Here is a 20,809-nt window from a genome sequence, read left to right on the forward strand (position 1 = left end):
CTACTGGAACTACATAAGGGATGCTGACGACCCTCCACCCAAGACCTCTGCTTTCCTCTAGGGCCCAGTATGACACATCTGTGCCTCACCTTGAGTAATCCTGATTTCTGGAAGAGAATTTATGCCTACAGCACACAAATTACGGTTTTCAGTTGGTCACAATCGTTTTTTTGACTGATAGAACTGAAACATTCATTTTCAGTGGGCCAGCATGTCTGTGTACCCTGATTACACAAAAACAGATGCAAAATAGTGTTAACACTTTCTTGCCTGAAGCTGCAAAACTAAGTGTGTGTGCATAATATATTATTTAAATCCCTTTATTCCCTTTCCATCCTTTTGACTGAAATTTATTATCTGCCTTTCTTATATTCCCTTCTCTTGTGAAGAGCCTCACTTTTTAGCCACCCAGGCCAAGTCCTCTCCTTCACCATACCCCACCTCTGCTCACCAAGTGCTGACAAGACATCTTCCTAAATCTCTCTGGAATTGCTCTCTTCTTTAGTAGAGTTCCCTTTTGCAAGTCCACTTCTTCTTAAGTCTGACGAAAGATTTTATTTGCTGTACTGCTGTTTTCTCTTCTTCAGTCTGTGGTGTCAGCTCCGGGTCTGTTTGCTTCTGTAGTTCTTGTATCATGGTCATAGTCTTATTAAGAATAGTCTCTTTCTGCTTGTCAGCGATTGGCTTAAAGCGTGCATGCAAAGGTTGCTGTCGAGACTTTATTGCTGGTAGTTCCTGTAAGAGTGTAACTGGATTTTTCTCGCCCCCTGAATCAGGATGATTAGTCTTGATTTCATATTCTAGCCTTTGTTGAAGGTAACCCAGGTCAGAGGGAGCCTTCTGGAACACCAATTACAGCTTATGGACCTCTTCCTCCATGTTGAATAGTTGACATTCCTCAGGCCCTGGCTGCACTTAAGCTGCCATGTTTTTACTTCAATGTAAAAGTAACGCGTGTTTGAAGAGGAGGGGTTTTTATCCTTTTTGAAGTACCTTGTCATGGGATTCCCTGGCAGGAAGCCCCACCCAGGCCTGGCATTGACACACGGTAAAGACACGGGTGTAAAGGCCTTAAGTTCCATTTGCCGAGTCACGAGTGAGACTGTTGGTTGGGCCACACCATGCTCCCAGCGCTTTCAAATACCAGAACTGAGATGCATGATTTTCTCCCGTCCGAGGGGCACGATGGTTTTTAATCCAAGAATGAAACCAATAGAAACTGTGGGTAAAAACCAAGAACCGAGTCTGTTTTCTAGCAATATCTGTAACCCTAGAAGCCTCCCGTGTGGACCTGGTAACCATGGTGACAGCACTGCCACGGCAGGCTGCTCTCAGAGCTCTGCATGCCCAGGCTGGAGGCTCAATCCTCTTACAAAGCCTCTTCTGGGCTAAGTGGGCCCAGGGTCATGACCATGGCCTTGGCAAACCTTCAGCCTGAAGACCCGAAAGGGAAAATGGGAGTCTTTATTTCTTTTTTTAAAATCCTCATCCAAGGACAAGCTTATTGATTTTTAGAGGGTGGGAGAGAAGAAGAGAAAGGGAGAGAAGCATTCATGTGAGTCAGCTGCCTCTGGCCTGCAGAGCCTTGACCTGGGACTGAACCCGCAACCTAAGCAGGTGCCCTGACTGGGAAACAAACTGGCGGCATTTTGGTTTACGGGACGACGCTCCAACCAACTGAGCCACACCGGCCAGGGCAAAAAATGTGAGTCTTAATCTTTGCTCCATTGATCAGTTTGTAAGAAGATGAATGAAAAATGCTAGCACACCTGATGGGTGTGCCCAAGTAATTGGGGCTCCTCTCCTAAAAGGTGTCTTTGCCTCATTCCACATGTTCCCCCAGACATGCACTTGACGCTCATCGTCCACAGAGTTGGGACGCATTTTTTAAATACTCCTCATTTTATGTACAAAGGGTGCAGTCGCCAAAGCTGTCCTGAAGGTCTAAACGGGATGGCACAAGCCATCCTTCTACAGAATCGGCTTCAACGGAGCTCCTGCCACGAGAGTCTTAGCTTCCATTAGTGGCTCCCTGAGCTGGTCTTGCTGTCAGCTCCCTCCTTGGAAAGAAAGTGGGATTCAAAGTAGCACCTTTATCCAGTTTGAGACCAGATGATGTGTACCTTAAGTTTCTTTTAATCTATGAATTTATTTTCTTCCTTGTGCTTTATTCCTTTAAGGAAAAGGCTGATTTATCTTGCAGAGTTTCCCACTATCTGAAGTTTCCTGTCTTCCTGTGTTGTCTTGAGATCTGGACCAGATGCTAGAAAAGTTTAAATTTCTCTTATACCTATTTAGTTTTGTGAATTTTGAATAACAAATTTTTATTCTAATTTTTTGTTTCAGTCAATATTGCTATCTGTAATAGAGGGATGTGTGTGTGTGTGTGTAAATTATGACCTGATTGGTGTGGCTCAGTGGGTACCTCATTGTCCTGCAAACCAATAGGTCGCTGGTTCGATTCCCAGTGAGGGCACAGGCCTGGGTTTCAGGCCCGGTCCCCAGTCAGGGTGTATGCGCGAGGTAACCGATTGATGTTTCTCTTGCACATCGATGTTTCTCTCTTCTCTTTCTCCCTCCCTTCCCTTCTACCTAAAAATAAATAAATACAATCGTAAAAAGAAATATATGAGTTCTGCTACATTTAGGGTTTACGCATGTTGTTGTTCATACGTTATACCTCAGTAAACAATAGTAAAAAATGACTGCTTCCCATAAAGCCTCTAGAATCTGCTCATATAAAATAAAAATTTCTAACCAATTAAAAAAAAAGAAAGTAGCACCTTTTTCATGATGCAATTTCCACAAGAATTTTAGACACAAGATTTAGGGAGTTTATTGTCAACAAAGATAGCCTGTATGTTATAAAACTGAGGAGAAAGTAGATCCCAAGTTAATAAAATGTCTGGTGTGGGAAACATTGAGCCTGAAAAGAGGCGTAATCTTGAATTCTAAAGAAAGAGGAGCGCATAGTTTGGCCATTTTGGGGACGGCAAAACCATGTCTGAATTCTAGCTCACTGTGGCGCAGGACAGTAGCTGTGCTGGAAGTTAGAATGGTGAGATCCTAGGCTTTGTGGTTGGATCTTGGTTTTCTTATTTTCCAGGTGTGAGATTTTGGGTGAATTACTTAACCTCTTTGTAGGCAGTTCTTGAGTTCTAAAAGGGGGCTAAAAACAGCACCCACCCTCTGTGTGCTGTGAGGCGTGAACACGGTAGTCGGTGTGATGTGCTTTGCACGCTGACAGAAGGGCCGACACTGTTCGTGATGTCGTTGCATGCTTTGTGGCTCAGTTGTGGCTAAGTCCGTCCGATCACACGTGTATGTCTGTGGGAACTGTTACTGTTTAAGGGTTTAGCCTACGGATATTTGCATAAATATGGAATGATAAAAGTGCAGAATGTGGTGACAGAAGGGGACAAAGTTAGCCTAATTTTTGGCTTGTGATTGAAATTATTCGAGGTGTTGGCTTCAGCTTCTGGACTTGACAGGTCATGGTAGAATCAGCTATGGGATGTGTAAACCAATGTGCTTGGTACACAGCATCCTGCCTTGGGGACAGGAAGGGCTGGTGACGTGAAGGGTGTTCTTTTCAACAGAGGAGAATTAGGAATGCACATCTCATGGTGAACTGTGTTCCTCGGGCAACTGCCAGCCTGGGGTCGAGACCTGGGAAGAGGGAACACTAGGGAATGTCGAGAACAGGGGATTGTAGAGCAGGGTCTAAGCCCATCTCTACATTGCAGCCTTGACCTATGGCTATGAAAATCGGACGGCAGCGAACCCTATGGGTCTTAAGCTCAGGGACAAAAGGAGCGGAAGGTCTGACTGTGTCTTCCAGTGGGTGGCTTGGGTTTTGGTTCCTGAAGCTGCAAGGGTGGGATCTGCCAGGGGCTGTGTGTGAGGTCAGGAGTCTGGGCTCCACGGTGGGCAGAAAGGGCAGGGTGCACCAGCCAGCTCTTCTGATGGCTGCTGGTCACTTCCCCTCACTTTTCCATGATTTTGGCTCCTGGTTCACCACCACTGCCCTGCACGCCCCCCTCCCCCCCCCAGCCAGCCTTAATGCCTCACAGTTTCAACACATGCAGCTGATTCATCTAACAAGGGACTTTCTTGTTCCTTGAATCCCTCTCTTCCAGTAATGGAGTCCTGCACCCCAAGCCCCTCTCACTCTTACGGTTCTTAATACCCCTGACCTCTGCTATCCAATATGGTAACCACTAGTTAGTCACATGAGGCTATTTACCTTTAAATCAATTAAAATTAAGGATAAGTAAAACTTTGGTTCCTTAGTGGCACCAGCCAGTTTCAAGTGTCTGCGACCAGCGGCTACCATATTGGCTAGGGCATCATCACAGATAGTCCTGTTGGGAATTCCCAGCATAGCTCATTTTTTTATTACAAAGTCTTCTATCACAAAATCATAAGCATGTAATTCTGTAGCATAACAATATCACACTCAAGCACACCCTGTGACATTTCAGTTGAAATTTCAAATTAAAACTATAAATTATAACACCCATTTTATTACCCTACCAACCACTCTCAAGCAGGCCTTACTTCTGCCAGACCCTGTATTTACATATTAAATTATATATTAGTGATTATGCTATTACAGTTGTCCTGATTTTTCCCCCTTTGCTCCCTTCCACCCAGCACCCTCCACTCCCTCCGGCAAACCCCCCCCCCCCATTGTTCATGTCCATGGATCACGTGGGTAAGTTCTTTAGCTACTCCATTTCCTATGCTGTAGTTTACACCCCCACGGCTGTTCTGTAACTGCCTATTTGTACTTCTTAATCCCCTCACCTCTTCACCCATTCTCCCTTTCCTCCCTCCCATCTGGCAACCTTCTGGTAACTAACTACTTTTCTCATGCTGCTTTTAAGATTCTCTCTTTATCTTCAACCTTTAGCTTTTCAATCATGACATGTCTTGGAGTGGGCCGCTGTGCACCCATCATAATCGGTAGCACAGCTCTCGTAGCACAGCTTGTGACTCCATCATCTCCAGTCACTGCAGCTCCTCCAATAATCTCAGCCCGACGCTCCCCACTCTCTGCCCACCTTCTCCGGGCTTCTCAGGTTACCTCCGCCTACTACCTGAACTCTGCCGATCCTTTGCATCTTCAAGAAGCTACACACGATTCGCTGAGTGTAACCTCTGTTCACTGTCCCTCCACCTGCCTCCCCAGCCTTGCCTCTCTCCTCCCTTACTCTCAATTTCCTGATCAAACATTAGAGTCAGTGTCTTGCACATTCTCCACTCCCTGACTTCTCACGGTTGCCTGTGTTTGCTTGGTGAAACCATAACCTTGCTTAACTTCAAATTGTCATGCACGTCTTTGCATCCAGCCAACGGAATGGAGGAGGAGAAAACCACACAACCACACGTAGAGTCTTACTCAATTTCATGACCACAAACATCTAGTGTTCCAGTACTGTGCTTTCCTGGTCTGCTTGCTTCCTCATTCTTCCTGACAACGGTTTCAGCTGTTTCCCACCATCCTCTGCTGCATCCCTGCTCTCAGCTACTGACCTTGCTTCCTTTTTCACTGAAAACATTAGAGAGACAAAACATCCCCACACCCCCACCACACCTCCATGGCTGTGTCATCAGCTGTCCTGCCTGCTGAGGCAGACAGGGACTGCCCTGGCATAGATGGATTCTCCTGCTTGTGTCTAGGACCCGTCCCCTGAAATTTTTTAGCAATGCCCTTGCCCCTCTCGCTGGAATATTTATTTTGATTTAGTAAAGGCAGTGTCCTCTGGGCATGCCTGTGTTTAGTGGGCTGCTGGGAGTTTTGGCTCAGCAGCACATGGACGCAAGGCTGCCCTCTTCTCAGAGCCCCTTGATCTTCCCTCCAGCACCTGCCATGGAAGTTCTGGCCCTTCTGCTTCATTTATACCTTCAGGTTTCCAAAGGCCAGCCTAGCAATTTTCAAGTAGTTGTTTGTTTCTTTTTAAAAGAGATTTAATTAATTTATTTTTAGAGAGGGGAAGGGAGTGAGAAAGACAGGGAAGCATCAATGTGTGGTTGCCGCTCATACGCCCCCTACTGGGGACCCAGCCTGCAACCCAGGCATGTGCCCTGACTGGGAATTGAACAGGTGGCCCTTTGGTTCACAGGATGGCACTCAATCCACTGAGCCACACCAGCCAGGGCCAGATTATTGTTTTTTAGGACAGTCTTAGGTTTCCAAAAAAAATTGAGCAGAAAGTACAGGGTTCTATGCTCCCACCTCTTCCTCCCCCACAGTTTCTCCTATTAATAGCTTGCCTGGGTGTGGCACAGTTGTTACAACCAATGAGCTGAGATGAACACATTATTTATGGACTAAAGAGCACAGCTTACATTAGTGTTCTTGTCTTGACCAGCTCACTGACAATCTACTCCACCTACCATGTTTTGAGGGGTCAGCCAGAGGTTTGGGCATTTTAGACACGTCACCTGGGGCTCCCCTCTCTGACTTTTTCGTCTCTGAGACTCTCTTCTCATTTTTCAGGGGCTGTGGTTTCCCCGAGCCCTGTCCTTTGGATTTTTTAGGCTGCCTGATGAGGTGCTGACTTTACCTTTAAAGCCATTTGAAGGTCATCTGAACCGGAACCTCATCCTCTGCTGATCCCTTCTTCCAGGTTTCAATCCCTTCAGCGTCTACCTGTTTTCTGTGCTCTCTAGAGTCTTCTGGTCATTTTGGGGGGGTCCATTGTTCAGAGTTCATTTCTCTTAGAGAGGCTGGACTTGCTGAGCCAATTAGTACAATTATGTTTAACTTTTGAAGAAGCTGCCAAAGTGATTTTTAGGGTGGCTGCATTTTTTTCTACATTTGCATTTTGGAAAATGTTGGCCACTATTTCTTCAAATTACTTTTCTGCTTCCTTTCCTCCCTTTACTCTTTCTGAGATGCTTGTTACATGTAATAACCATGCTTGACAATTTCTCACAGGTCTCTTGGTCTCTGTTAATTTTTCCTCAGTCTTTTTTCTCTCTGTGCTTCAGAGGGAAGTTTCTATAATCTATCTTCAGGGTCGCAGAGTCTTACTTCTGCTCTCTGTCAAATCTGTTATCGAGTCCTTCTGGTGACAGTTTCCTTTCACTCGCTGGACTCTTCACCCCTAGAATTTGTATTTTTTAAAATTTATAATTTCTATCTCCTTAAAAAATCTCTATTTGTTGGTTTGTCATTGTCATAATTTCCTTTGAAAGGTTTTACATATGGTTTTCTTTAGTTTCTTTAGTATACTTAGTATATTTAATTGCTTTGACGTCTTTGTCAGCTAAATCCAATAACTGGTGACACTCAGTTTATTGGCAGACAATTTCCCCCTGACTTATGGGTCACTATTTTATTTGCATGTCTTATAATCGCTTTGTTGAAAATTTATCTTACATTGTGTATTTCATCCACTTTGGATTCTTCTTTTCCAACTAAGTGCTTTCGATAGTCTTTTCTTCTGATTGTTTCTTTGTTTAGTGACTTATTTGGGCTAACTCTGTGAAATCTGCTCTTTTCCCTGTGGAATCCACTTGCTGCTGAATATATGTAAACACTTTTTAAAGCCCAGTTGCCTAGGGCTCACTCCTCTGCTGGTGTATCTTCGCAGTTGGCCAGTGGGGCTGTGCGAATGTGGAGCTATATTCTCTGAGCGCAGAGATTCATCCCTAAAAGTCTCTGTGTCGAAATTCCAGGTTGAGTGAGGACAAAAAGGGTTAGTGGGGGCCTGAGTAGGAGATGGACCAATGAAAGCACACACTTAAAAATGTATGGAAATACAACGCATGTTCAGAAGAGAGCTGTTATCCTAAGTGCTCAGTTCACACCTTGACCCAGAACTCAGCCAAGATGCAGCATATTGCGAGAACCACAGAACCTGCCCCCTTCCAGTCACTGGTGTGCTGCTAGGGCGACCACTGTCTCGACTTCTAACAGCGGAGACTAATTTTGTCTGTTTTTGAATTTCGTGTCAGTAGAATCTTACAGTTGGTCCCCTTTGCTGCCTGGATTTTCTCAGCAGTGTACCTGCCTGCAAGGTTCACTTGTGTTTATTGCTCGTTGTGGATCGTTCCTTCTTCTTGCTGTGTGGAGTTTCGCTGCTTGACTCTCATGGCCTGGGAAGGACCCAATACCTAAGCACTCCCACGTTTTACAACAGCAATCTGTAAAAATTTTGGTCCCTGTACCTGAATGATGTGCATATTTTGATAATGGGCAGAGAAGGAAAAAGAAAAAAAACTAAATCAGGCTGTGGCCCGAACACTGTGTAAACCTAACAGACTACATGTATGCCTATTACAGAGTCTACAAGTTGTCTGAAGCATGTATTCTATAACTTTATAATTTTATTTTCTCCTTTCTCTGCTTGCTCTCTGAATTCCTGATCCTCGGGATATAGCATGTTGGGGGAAGGGTTTCTACATATGTTCATTTTATTTTATAAGAACATAGCTAAGTAAAACTATCCCTACAACATCTGTTGCCTGGTTTGACCACTAATTCTATTTTAAAAACATTTCCTCTGTTGAAATACAGGAGGTGTGGCTGTGGTAGGCCAAGCGCTAAGGAAGCCACGGAAGGACGGGCTCTTTGCCTGCAAAGCACCTTAAAGATCTAGTCAGGGATACGGGGCAAAACAAGGCTCTGGATTTGGGGGAAAAAAGACCACAAGTGGGGAAAGCTGCCTAATTTTTCCATCATCCTATCTAGTTCCTTCAAAGTCCCCTAGCACCTGGCCACTACAGGTGCACGTTTTATAGGGACAGGAGGGGAAGGGGATGGCTTCTCTCTCCTCCTGGCCCCACTTTTTCACTCTCCATGAGGTTCATCCTGGAAATGCTACATACCAGGAGGAATGGAGGGATGCAGGGTGGGCTGGGACGGGAGGAGATGGGGAGAAAGAAGAAATCTAAATATTGGTGTGAAATGAAGGAATGATGATTTTGGCTAAATGTAGACTTTTTTGAAGTATGGTTTATATCTGTTGTTTATAAATATATCCTGAAAAGGCAAAATAAGTACAGACGTGAAAAGCATTTGATGATCACATTTATTTTAATTTTGGGTAAAAGGTGAGACTCCAGGGGATAAATGGAAACAAGTAGAAACTGGTGCTTGGGGGCATGGCCGGCCTGTTTGCCGGTTGCAGAGAGAATCCACCAATAACAAAGAAAGCCTTGGGGAGAGACTGCAGGAAGTTGAACTAGGAACTGCTCCAGAACCCCACACATGGATTGTAAGGTGACTGTCTTAGGCTCCGAGCCAGCCATCTCTGCCTGGGCAGCTCTACCGCCCTGAGCATGAGGGTGAGTTTGTTTCCTTCACGCTCAGGCAGGTTTCTACATATGCTCAGTAGGGAATACATACATTTTGCACATTGATTGAATTCACTCGGCAACTTTATACAAATCTTAGCAGAACATTTTTTTTTGCACTGGCAGAAGCAAGAGAAACATAAACTACTGCTTGAGAAATGATATGGTTAAAAACAGACTTTTTCTTGGAGAAAAAGCAAAATTAATGACTTTTGTGACCTTGTAGGGATAATGCACAGAAGACAATGAGGAAAGCCTTGAGTAAGTCATGGCTATTTACGAGGGATAGAAATGGACTTTTAAAATGTGAAGAGGCCAATCTAAAACATTATTGTATATATTAATACGAAGCCAAGCATTTAAAATGCTTTCTTGTATAATGTAGCAGATCCTGTTAAACAGGTGCAGTCCCCAGCTTTCAAAGGGCATCACTGGAAACTCTCCTGGTGGCCAGACAGAACTTAGAGACATTTCTCAGCCTCCTGTAATGGCTACTTAAGTAATTTAGGAATCGATATGATTCAATAATTCATAATTATTACATAAAAATTTTGCAGCTATTTATGTCTTAAAATCTTGTTACCAGAGACAAAATATTTTGGGAGTATGAAAGAAAAACAGGTTCAGAAGATACTTGCAAAGTAAATTCTTAATCCAACTCTGGGAAAGTTTGCAATTTTAGAAGGTCCTAAAGGCAGGGCAGGGCTGGGCAGCAGCTCTGCTGCCCTTCACCAGCCTACTCTGGTTGAGGTGATGGGGTCCACACAGGACCAGGGAGAAGCTTGGCCCTGAGTCCTGATGTCACAAAGTCTTAAAACATCCCCTTTGCTTTTTACTTACAACACTACTTTCTGAAGGAGACCCCCAGTGATGGGCTGGGCACCCCCAGTTTCCCTGGTTCCCTCCAAGTTTCCTCCTCAGGCCCCAAACCCCACTTCCCCTCCTCCTTCAACCCCAGAGCCACCATCCACCCCAATAAGCTTATGAAAATGGATGCCTGAGTGGGGTGGAAGTAACTCCAGCCCCACACCCCATTTCACTTGAGCTTCACTTAGACTCCAGCTACACCTAAGTGAAATATTTAACTTAATAGAAAGGCTCCACCCCATCCAACTTACGAGTGCACTTTTCTACAATAGGCCACACTACTAAGACGGGAGTCAAAGCAGCCCTACCTAATAAATAGGAACAAATATAGGGAGGCTGCCAAAATGAGGAGATGAAGAAACATGGCCCAAATGAAAGAGCAAAACTCCAGAAAAAGAACTATACAAAATGGAGATAAGCAATCTATCAGATGCAGAGTTCAAGACCCTGGTTATTAGGATGCTCAAGGAACTCATTGGGTACTTCAACAGTATAAAATCAACCCAGGCAGAAATGAAGGTTACACTAAATGAAATAAAGAAAAATTTGCAGGGAACCAACAGTGGAGTGGATGAAGCTGAGAATCAAATCAATGACTTGAAACATAAGGAAAAAAAAAACATGCAATCAGAATGGCAAAAAGAAAAGAGAATACAAAAAAACAAGGATAGGCAAGGAAATTCTGGGTCAACTTTAAACATAACAACATTTGAATCATAGGGGTCTTGGAAGGAGAAGATAAAAAACAATAAATTGGAAACTTATTTGAAAAAAAACAGTGAAAGAAAACTTCCTTAGTTTGGTGAAGGAAATAGACATACAAGTCCAGGAAGTACGGAGAGTCCCAAACAAGATGGACACAGAGAGGACCCTACCAAGACACATCATAATTAAAATGCCAAAGGTTAAAGGAAAAGAGAGAATCTTTTTTTAAAAAAGATTTTATTTATGTATTTTTAGAGAGAGGGGAAGGGAGGGAGAAAGAAAGGGAGAGAAACATCAATGTGTGGTTGCCTCTCACACACCCCCTACTGGGAACCTGGCCTGTAACCCAGGCATGTGCCCTGACTGGCAATCAAACCTGTGACCCTTTGGTTCGCAGGCCAACACTCAATTCATTGAGCCACACCAGCCAGGGTTAAAGGGAGAATCTTAAAAGCAGCAAGAATAAAGCAGATAGTTAACTACAAAGGAGTTCCCATAAGACTGTTAGCTGATTTCTCAAAAGAAACTTTGCACACTAGAAGGGACTGGCAAGAAGTATTGAAAGTGATGAAGAGCCCGGACTTACAACCTAGATGACTCTATCCTGCAAAGCTATCATTTAGAATGGAAGGGCAGACAAAGTGCTTCTGAGCAAAGCTAAAGGAGTTCATCTTCAACAAGCTATTATTACATGAAATGTTAAAGGGACTTATTTGAGAAAAGGAAGATCAAAACTGTGAATATTAAAATGGCAATAAATTCACAGCTATCAACAACTGAATCTAAAAAACAAACTAAGCAAACAAGCAGAACAGAAACACAATCATAGATGTGGAGATCGTTTGGAGGGTTGTCAGTTGGGAGGGGAGAGGAGGAGAATAGGGGAAAAGGTGCAGGAATTAAGAAGTACAAATTGGGAGGTACAGAATAGGCAGGGGGATGTTAAGAATGGTATAAGACATGAAGAAGCCGAAGAACTTATATGCACAACCGATGGACATGAACTAAAGGGGGTGGAGTGCTTGGGGGAATGGAGTGTACTGGGTGGAGGGGGGCAAAAGGGGAAAAATTGGGACAACTGTAATAGCATAATCAAAAAAATATATGAGAGAACCAAGATGGCGGCATAGGTAGACACACTGCGCCTCCTCGCACAACCAGAACTGACAGAAAATTGAACAGCAAGGGGGTCCGACACCAAGGAAATACAAAATAAACATTCATCCAGACCGGTAGGAGGGGTGGAGACGGGCACCGGGGTGGAGAGGACTCACGTTGCCGTGGCGGGACTGAGACTGGCGGAGTGTGGGACGAACGGGGCAGGCAGTCCGAGCACTAGCAGACCCTTCAACCCTACATTTGCGCAGATAAACCGAGAGGGCTGGACTCAGAGTGGCGGAGAGTGGGGCAGGCAGAGCAGTGGGTAGCACCCTGGGGCCCCACATTCACACACAGATAAACTGGGCGAACGGCGGGGAGCGGAGCAGACCGTGCAACCCAGGGCTCCAGCTCCGGGAAATAAAGCCTCAAACCTCTGATTGAAAGCGCCCGTGGGGGTTGGGGCAGCAGCGGGAGAGACTCCCAGCCTCCGGGAGAGGTCGTTGGAGAGACCCACAGGGGCCTAGAGTGTGCACAAGCCCACCCACTGGGGAACCAGCACCAGAGGGGCCCAGTTTGATTGTGGGTATCGGAGTGAAAGACTGAAATCCGGAGGAGAGTGAGGCGGGTGCCATTGCTCCCTCTCGGCCCCTCCCCCATGTACAGCGTCACAGCACAGCAACCAGCGTTACCCCGCCCTGGTGAACACCTAAGGCTCTGCCCCTTAAAGTAACAGAAGCGCCAAGACCAAAAAAAAAAAAGGCCCAAATGACAGAACACTTCAAAGCTCCAGAAAAAATACAACTAAGTGACGAAGAGATAGCCAACCTATTGGATGCACAGTTCAAAGCACTGGTTATCAAGATGCTCACAGAATTGGTTGAATCTGTTCGAAAAGTAGATGAAAAAATGAAGCCTATGCTAAGAGAAACAAAGGAAAATGTACAGGGAACCAATAGTGATGCAAAGGAAACTGGGACTCAAATCAACAGTGTGGACCAGAAGGAAGAAAGAAACATCCAACCAGAAAAGAATGAAGAAACAAGAACTCGGAAAAATGAGGAGAGGCTTAGGAACCTCCAGGACATCTCGAAATGTTCCAACATCCGAATTATAGGGGTGCCAGAAGGAGAAGAGGAAGAACAAAAAATTGAAAACTTATTTGAACAAATAATGAAGGAGAACTTCCCCAGTCTGGCAAAGGAAATAGACTTCCAGGAAGTCCAGGAAGCTCAGAGAGTCCCAAAGAAGCTGGACCCAAGGAGGAACACACCAAGGCACATCATAATTACATTACCCAAGATTAAACGCAAGGACCTACATCCAAGATTACTGTATCCAGCAAAGCTATCATTTAGAATGGAAGGGAAGATAAAGTGCTTCTCAGATAAGGTCAAGTTCAAGAAGCTCATCATCACCAAGCCCTTATTATATGAAATGTGAAAGGGAGTTACCTAAGAAAAAGATCAAAAATAGGAACAGTAAAAATGACAGCAAACTCACAGTTATTAACGACCACACCTAAAACAAAAACAAGAGCAAACTAGGCAAACAACTAGAACAGGAACAGAACCATAGAGATGGAGATCACATGGAGGGGTGTCAATAAGGGAGTGGGAGTGGGAGGGGGGGGAAAGGTACAGAGAATAAGTAGCATAGATGATAGGTGGAAAATAGACAGGGGGAGGGTAAAAATAGTGTCGGAAATGTAGAAGCCAAAGAACTTATAAGTATGACCCATGGACATGAACTATAGGGGGAATGTGGGAGGGACGGGGTGGGCAGGATGGAGTGGAGTGGGGGGGGAAATGGGACAACTGTAACAGCATAATCAATAAATATATTTAAAAAAATATATGAAAAAATAGGAATACAAAAAATAAATAAAATCTTTAAAAAAAGAATTAATAAAGAAATGGTGGCACATAGGATTAGGAGCAATGCTTGGACCCACGCTAAGTCACCCCCATAGCCTGTGATGCCCCTCCCATGTCTAGAGTATGGAAGGGAACAATGGCTTCAGTGACAGTGGATGATCTGCACAGCAGTTTAGCTGGTGGGTTCCATGTGTGACCTTGCAGGGGTGAAGTATGCCGCTAAGGACTTCGGGTGGCATCATAGGTCTGGGTGGCCTGTGTGTGGAGCTCCTCTCGTCTGGGCCCTGGGCTTCTGGCCCACGACAGGACTGAGTGGATGGGCTGAACAGACGGACACTCAGCCGCTCTGCTCCCTCCGCAGCTCCCACCCCACTAGAAGTGCTTTTCTCAGCTGTGCTATTCTTTCCTTTCCTGCGTGTCTGCCTCGGTGTCACACAGGCTGTGCGTCTGCCTCGGTGTCACACAGGCTGTGTGTCTTGCTTCCTGGGAAAAGGCTGGTTTTTCTTAGAGACCCGCCAGCTAAAAGCTGTCTTTCCACGAGAACTGGGTGTAGCCTTTGGATCCTCAGTTCTTCTCATCTGGTCTGTCTTTTGATGGGACTTTCAGGGTAGAAGTGGGAGGTGGGGGTGTTATGGGTTGCACTGGATGACTCCCAAATTCGTAGGTTGAAATCTTGACCTCTATTGCTTCAGAAAGTTTCTGGAGATAGGATTTTTACCGAGTGAACGTGAGGTCATTATGGAGGCCCCTAATCCAATATGACTGTTGTCCTATAAATGGGAAATTTGGAGACAGACTTGCAGATGGGGAGAGAGCCATGTGAACATGAAGCCAGCCGTTACAAGCCAAGGGGAGAGGGTGGGACAGAGGCTCCCTCGCAGTCCTCAGAAGGAAGCACCTGTGCCAGCACCTTGACTTCAGGCCTTTGGTCTCCAGAACTGTGAGGCAATACATTTCTGTTGTTTAAGCCACCCAGGCTGGGGCACTTTGTTATGGCAGCCCTGGGACATTAAAACAGGGTGAGTGACAGATTCCGAGCTATTTAGGAAGCCTCAAGTATGATGGTGAGAAAGAGGGATGCATACACATTTATGTGTATGTATATATGCATATATATGTATATACACACACACATATGTTTGCATAATCTCATTTTATTTTGGTATGAGGAATGGGGAATCCTTTTAAATAGGGGGAGATGCATGCTCCTCAGTAGGTTTATTTGGATGGCGCTAAGCTGTCAACCTCTGTCCCCCATGAGAGTAGCCTCAATAGCAAGGCTGTGAGCAGCTGTTTCAGAGTTTCAGCTTCGGTAGGTGCCCTGAGGACTGAATGGCCTATTTAGAAGTGATTTTGTTACTTTTGGTTTAGAACATCCTGTTTGCCAAACCATACTAAGTTTGATGCTTCTGATCTCTCTGCCACAAAAGCTCATTAGAGTTTTCAGATTCAAAAATGACCTCCCATCTTAGGGATGGCCCACCCAGGGCTGTCCTCCGTGGTTTGGGTCAGGGTGGTGGCTGTGGCATCTGCAAGTCCTGGAACAGCTCCGCAGTGTTTGGATTATTTTACAAGAGGCATGTACTTTCCATGTGTTTAGTGCAAGTATGGGGAAAACTAACTGTGCTTATTTCCTTTCACTCCCAAACATCTCTTTGCTATCCTGAGAGAAATATCCATCAGTTGCCTCTGTGTGCCCCCAACTAGGGACTGAACCTGCAACCCAGACACAGGCCCCGACCAGGAATCTAACTGGCAACCTTTTGCTTTGCAGGATGACATCCAGCCAATGGAGCCACACCAGTCAGGGCTTGGCTATAGATTCTTAAAAGGGACATTTACCCAACAGGAATAGAAAGTTTGGGAAAACGCAACTATGATCAGGACTCACAAATGACCCTAGATGGAAAGGCATCTGGAGGAGAGAGAAGGCTGCACAGGAAGGTCCTAGTGCTCAGCCTTGAGAAACAGTGTCCAAAGGATGGAGGGCCAGGCGCTCCATTCGAATGGAAAAAAACTCTCTGGCAGGGACCCACGAGAAAGGGGTCTGGATGGCTTTTGAGCCATAAAAGGAGAAAAGCCGACAGGGTCACTCAGTCTATGGTCTGCCAAAAGGTCTTCCCATTGGAAAGAGCAGAACAATGTATGAAGGGAATTAGACGTCGGGGAGCTGAGAGGGAGTCAGAAAATCTAACACACATTTAAATGGCAAATGGATGCTCAGCTCTCAACAGGGCTCGTCCCAGAGTACTTCTCAGAGCTGCTGCCAGGCGCCCTTGAGGATGCATCATCGTGGGAAGGGGACTGGGAGTGGGAAAATGGAGACTCTCTGGTCTAGAAAACTTCAGGTCTGTCCCTGGTGGCTTCTGGAAGCCTGTGTGAAACAAATGGCTTCTGAACATTTACAAAAGCAGACAATGAACAGTGAGTGCCAGCTGAGGGTCCTGATGAAAAACCACAACCAGTTAGCCTCATTTTTCATCTTGTTTTTAATTACGACTACTTTATGCATGTTTCTAACTCATGAAAACACTTGACAAGGATTCTGGCAGAAATATTCTTCACTAAGGGGAGAAGCAGGGGAATGAGAGGCTAGAGACCGGAAGGTGGGTCTTAACGGATGAATGTCTGTCTTCAAATGGAGCTGATCAAGGATGTGGTTTTGAGGTAAAGTGCTGTAATCTTGGGCCACAGGTCTCTGTCCCAGGACAGATTTTTAAAAAATTTATTAATATATTTTATTGATTATGCTATTATAGTTGTCCCATTTTTTCTCCCCTTTATCCCCCTCCACCCTGTACCCCCCCTCCCACCAGCATTCCCCCCTTTAGTTCATGCCCATGGGTCATACATATAAGTTTTTTGACTTTTCCATTTCCTGTATTATTCTTAACCTCCCCCTGTCTATTTTGTATCTACCATTTATGCTTATTATTCCCTGTACCTTTTCCCTCCCCCTCCACCCTCTCCCTCCCCACTGATAACCCTCCATGTGATCTCCACTTCTGTGAATCTGTTCCTGTTCTAGTTGTTTGCTTAGTTTTTTTTTTTTTTTTCCCTAGGTTCGGTTGTTGATAGTTGTGAGTTTGTTGTCATTTTACTCTTTGTATTTTTGATCTTCTTCTTTTTCTTAGATAAGTCCCTTTAACATTTCATAAGGGCTTGGAGATGATGAACTCCTTTAACTTGACCTTATCTGGGAAGCACTTTATCTGCCCTTCCCTTCTAAATGATAGTTTTGCTGGATAGAGTAATCTTGGATGTAGGTCCTTGCCTTTCATGACTTGGAGTTCTTCTTTCCAGCCCCTTCTTGCCTGCAAGGTTTCTTTTGAGAAATTAGCTGACAGTCTCATGGGAACTCCTTTGTAGGTAACTGTCTCCTTTTCTCTTGCTGCTTTTAAGATTCTCTCCTTATCTTTAATCTTAAGTAATATAATTATGATGTGCCTTGGTGTGTGCTTCCTTGGATCCAACTTCTTTGGGACTCTCTGAGCTTCCTGGACTTCCTGGAAGTCTATTCCTTTGCCAGATTGGGGAAGTTCTTCTTCATTATGTTTTCAAATAAGTGTTCAATTTCTTCTTCTTCTTTTTTTATTGTTCAGTTACAGTTGTCTGCATTTTCTCCCCATCTCTCCACCCCAGCCAAACCCACCTCCCTCCCCCACCTCCACCCTCTCCCTTGGTTTTGTCCATGTGTCCTTTATAGAAAACCCCTCTCCCCACTGTCCCCTCCCCACTCCCCTCTGGCTATTGTTAGATTGTTCTTAACTTCAATGTCTCTGGTTATATTTTGTTTGTTTTTTCCTTTTGTTGATTATGTTCCAGTTAAAGTGAGATCATATGGTATTTGTCCCTCACTGCCTGGCTTATTTCACTTAGCATAATGCTCTCCAGTTCCATCCATGCTGTTGCAAAGGGTATAAGATCCTTCTTTCTCTCTGCTGCGTAGAATTCCATTGTGTAAATGTACCATAGTTTTTTTGATCCACTTATTTGCTGATGGGCACTTAGGTTGCTTCCAGTACTTGGCTAAATTGTGCTGCTATGAACATTGGGGTGCATAGGTTCTTTTGGATTGGTATTTCAGGGTTCTTAGGGTATAATCCCAGCAGCTGAATTGCTGGGTCAAAGGGCAGTTCCATTTTTAGTTTTTTGAGGAAATTCTATACTGTTTTCCACAGTGGCCACACCAGTCTGCATTCCCACCAACAATGTACTAGGGTTCCCTTTTCTCCGCATCCTCTCCAACATTTGTTTGTGGATTTGTTTATGTTGGCCACTCTGACCGGTGTGAGGTGGTATCTCACTGTGGTTTTAATTTGCATCTCTCTGATGGCTAGTGATGCTGAGCATCTTTTCATATGTCTCTGGGCCCTCTGTATATCCCCCTTGGAGAAGTGTCTGTTCAAGTCCTTTGCCCATTTTTTAATTGGTTTGTTTGTCTTCCTGGAGTGGAGTCATGTGAGTTCTTTATATATTGGCAAATATGATACACTGAGGTATCATTGGCAAATATCTTTTCCCATACTGCTGGTTCTCTTTTCATTTTAATGCTGTTTTCTTTAGCCATGCAGAAGCTTTTTATTTTGATGAGGTCCCATTTGTTTATTCTTTCCTTTATGTCCCTTGCTTTAGGGGATGTGTCTGTGAGGATGTTGCTGCGTGGAATGTCTGAGATTTTCCTGCCAATGTTTAAGTGTTCAATTTCTTGCTCTTCCTCTTCTCCTTCTGGCACCCCTCTGATTCAGATGTTGGAATATTTAAAGTTGTTCTGGAGGTTCCTAAGCCTCTCCTCATTTCTTTTTTAATTCTTGTTTCTTCATTCTGTTCTGGTTGAATGTTTCTTTCTGCCTTCTGCTCCAAACCATTGATTTGAGTCCTGGTTTCCTTTCCTTCACTGTTGGTTCCCTGTAAATTTTCCTTTATTTCACTTTTCACAGCCTTCACTTTTTCCTCTATTTTGTGACCACAGTCAACCATTTCTGTGAGCATTCTGATTACTAGTGTTTTGAACTGTGCATCTGATAGGTTGGCTATCTCTTCGTTGCTTAGATGTATTTTTTTCTGGAGCTTTGATCTATTCTTTCATTTGGGCCATATTTCTTTGTCTTGGCAGGCCTGTTACACAGTAAGGGGCGGAGCCTTAGGTATTCTCCAGGGTGGGGCAACCCACTTGGCTGGGTTGTGATGCTGTATGTGGGGGAGGGGTCCGAGAGGGAACAATGCTGCTTGCTCAGCTCTCTGCCTGCTTTCAGTCACTTCTCTCATTACCCACAAGCAAATTGGATCCTTCTAGTGCTGATTCCCAGGTGGGTGGGTTTGTGCATGCTCTAGGCCCCTGTGAGTCTCTGCAATGGACTCTCCTGTGAGGCTGGGAGTTTCTCTCGCTGCCTCAACCCCCACATATTTTTTCAGTCAGAGGCTTTGAGGCTTTATTTCCCTGCGCTGGAACCCTGGGTTGCATGGTCTGTCTCGCTCCCCAGTTGTTCTTCCCAGTTTATCCGAATTTGGGACCGCTCGGTCCACCAGCCGCTACCTCTCCCACCCCGGTCCTCTAGGCATTGCCTTGCCACGAGTCCTCTCTGCCCTGCTGCCTGTCTCCGCCCCTCCTCCCAGTCTGGATGAGTGTTTCTTTTTTAACCTCTTGGTTATAGGACTTCCATACAGTTGGATTCTCTGGCAGTTGTGGTTGGTTTTTGTTTTTAAATTTGTTGTTGTCCTTCTTTTGGTTGTGTGAGGAGCAGAGTGTATCTACCTATGCCTCCATCTTGGCCAGAAGTTCCCCAGGATGGATTTTTTATTGCCAATCAGGCAGATGATAACTTGGTAGATTTACTAATGAGAATGCAGGGTCCCTGCATGCTGTCACTGTGCCTTGTAGAAATTCATGCCTCACACCAGGCCTTAGCTAATGACTTGCACCTAATGGACCACCAGTAAGTATGTGTTGAGTGAACAAATGAATTGAACCTACATGTGAATTAAATTTGCAAGTCACAGAACCAAGTGGAAATTCCCATGGGATACTCTAGATGACAACATTTTCTAAATGCTGGGACATTTGCCAAGAACCAATATAAGATGAAAAAGAGTAAATGTAAATTTCTGCATTTAGTTTTATCATCTCCCCCCTCACCCCCGACAGCATGTACTATATGCAAAAGACCTGGAGACTTAATTGACAGTGAATTAAAAATGGGGCAAAACTTAGGGCTGTGGACAAGCTTAGGCCACACTGACAGAGAGGTGGTGCCCACCTGGTCCCTTCATTGTCTGTGGTGTCCAGATCACACCTAGAGTACTTTATTCATTGGTATGTGTGACATATTTTCAGAAGGAATGTCCACATTGGACCAGAAATGGGCAATTGAAAACCATCATTACACAGAACTGGTTAAAAGGATGAGGAACATTTAGCCAAGGAGAACAGAAACTTGGAGATGAACTTGTTGCTAGAATAGCGTACCAGATTAGTGCTGGCCCATGAACCTACTGCACGCAAATCCACACAGCGAGTTCAAAACCCTGAGGACTCCCAGGGCTTCCTGCGGGCAGTTAAGTTCTTGGGGACAGGGTGCCAGCTCAGTAAGATTTCTGATCACCCTCTGTGTGCCAGTCAGAGAAAATTTAAATTCAAACAATCCCTTGTTTTCAACGATTAGCTTAGCATTGTTAGAAGAATAATTCAAATTCTATGATTTAGGTAAGTAGTTTGGGGCTCTAAAGAGTTCTTTGGCATTGTTTTTGAATTTAGTGTTTTTTTAATGGAATTTATTGGGGTGACATTGGTTAATAAAATTATATACAATTCTATAAAACAGCATCTGTATATTGTATTGCGTGTTTACCTCAAGTCAAGCCTCTTTCCGTCACTGTTTGTCCCTCCTTACCTTCATCTACCTTTCCCAACCCCCTTTTCTCTGGCAATCACCATGCCATTGTCTGCGTTCAGA

At 44.6% G+C, this 20,809-nt stretch overlaps 1 pseudogene; it reads right to left on the bottom strand.

Moving 5' to 3' along the window:
* Positions 1-501: 501 nt before the first annotated feature.
* LOC128780278 (SKA complex subunit 2-like) lies at positions 502-879 on the bottom strand (annotated as a pseudogene).
* Positions 880-20,809: the final 19,930 nt, after the last annotated feature.

The sequence above is a fragment of the Desmodus rotundus genome, chromosome 2 (genome assembly GCF_022682495.2).
Source record: "Desmodus rotundus isolate HL8 chromosome 2, HLdesRot8A.1, whole genome shotgun sequence".
NCBI lineage: Eukaryota > Metazoa > Chordata > Mammalia > Chiroptera > Phyllostomidae > Desmodus > Desmodus rotundus.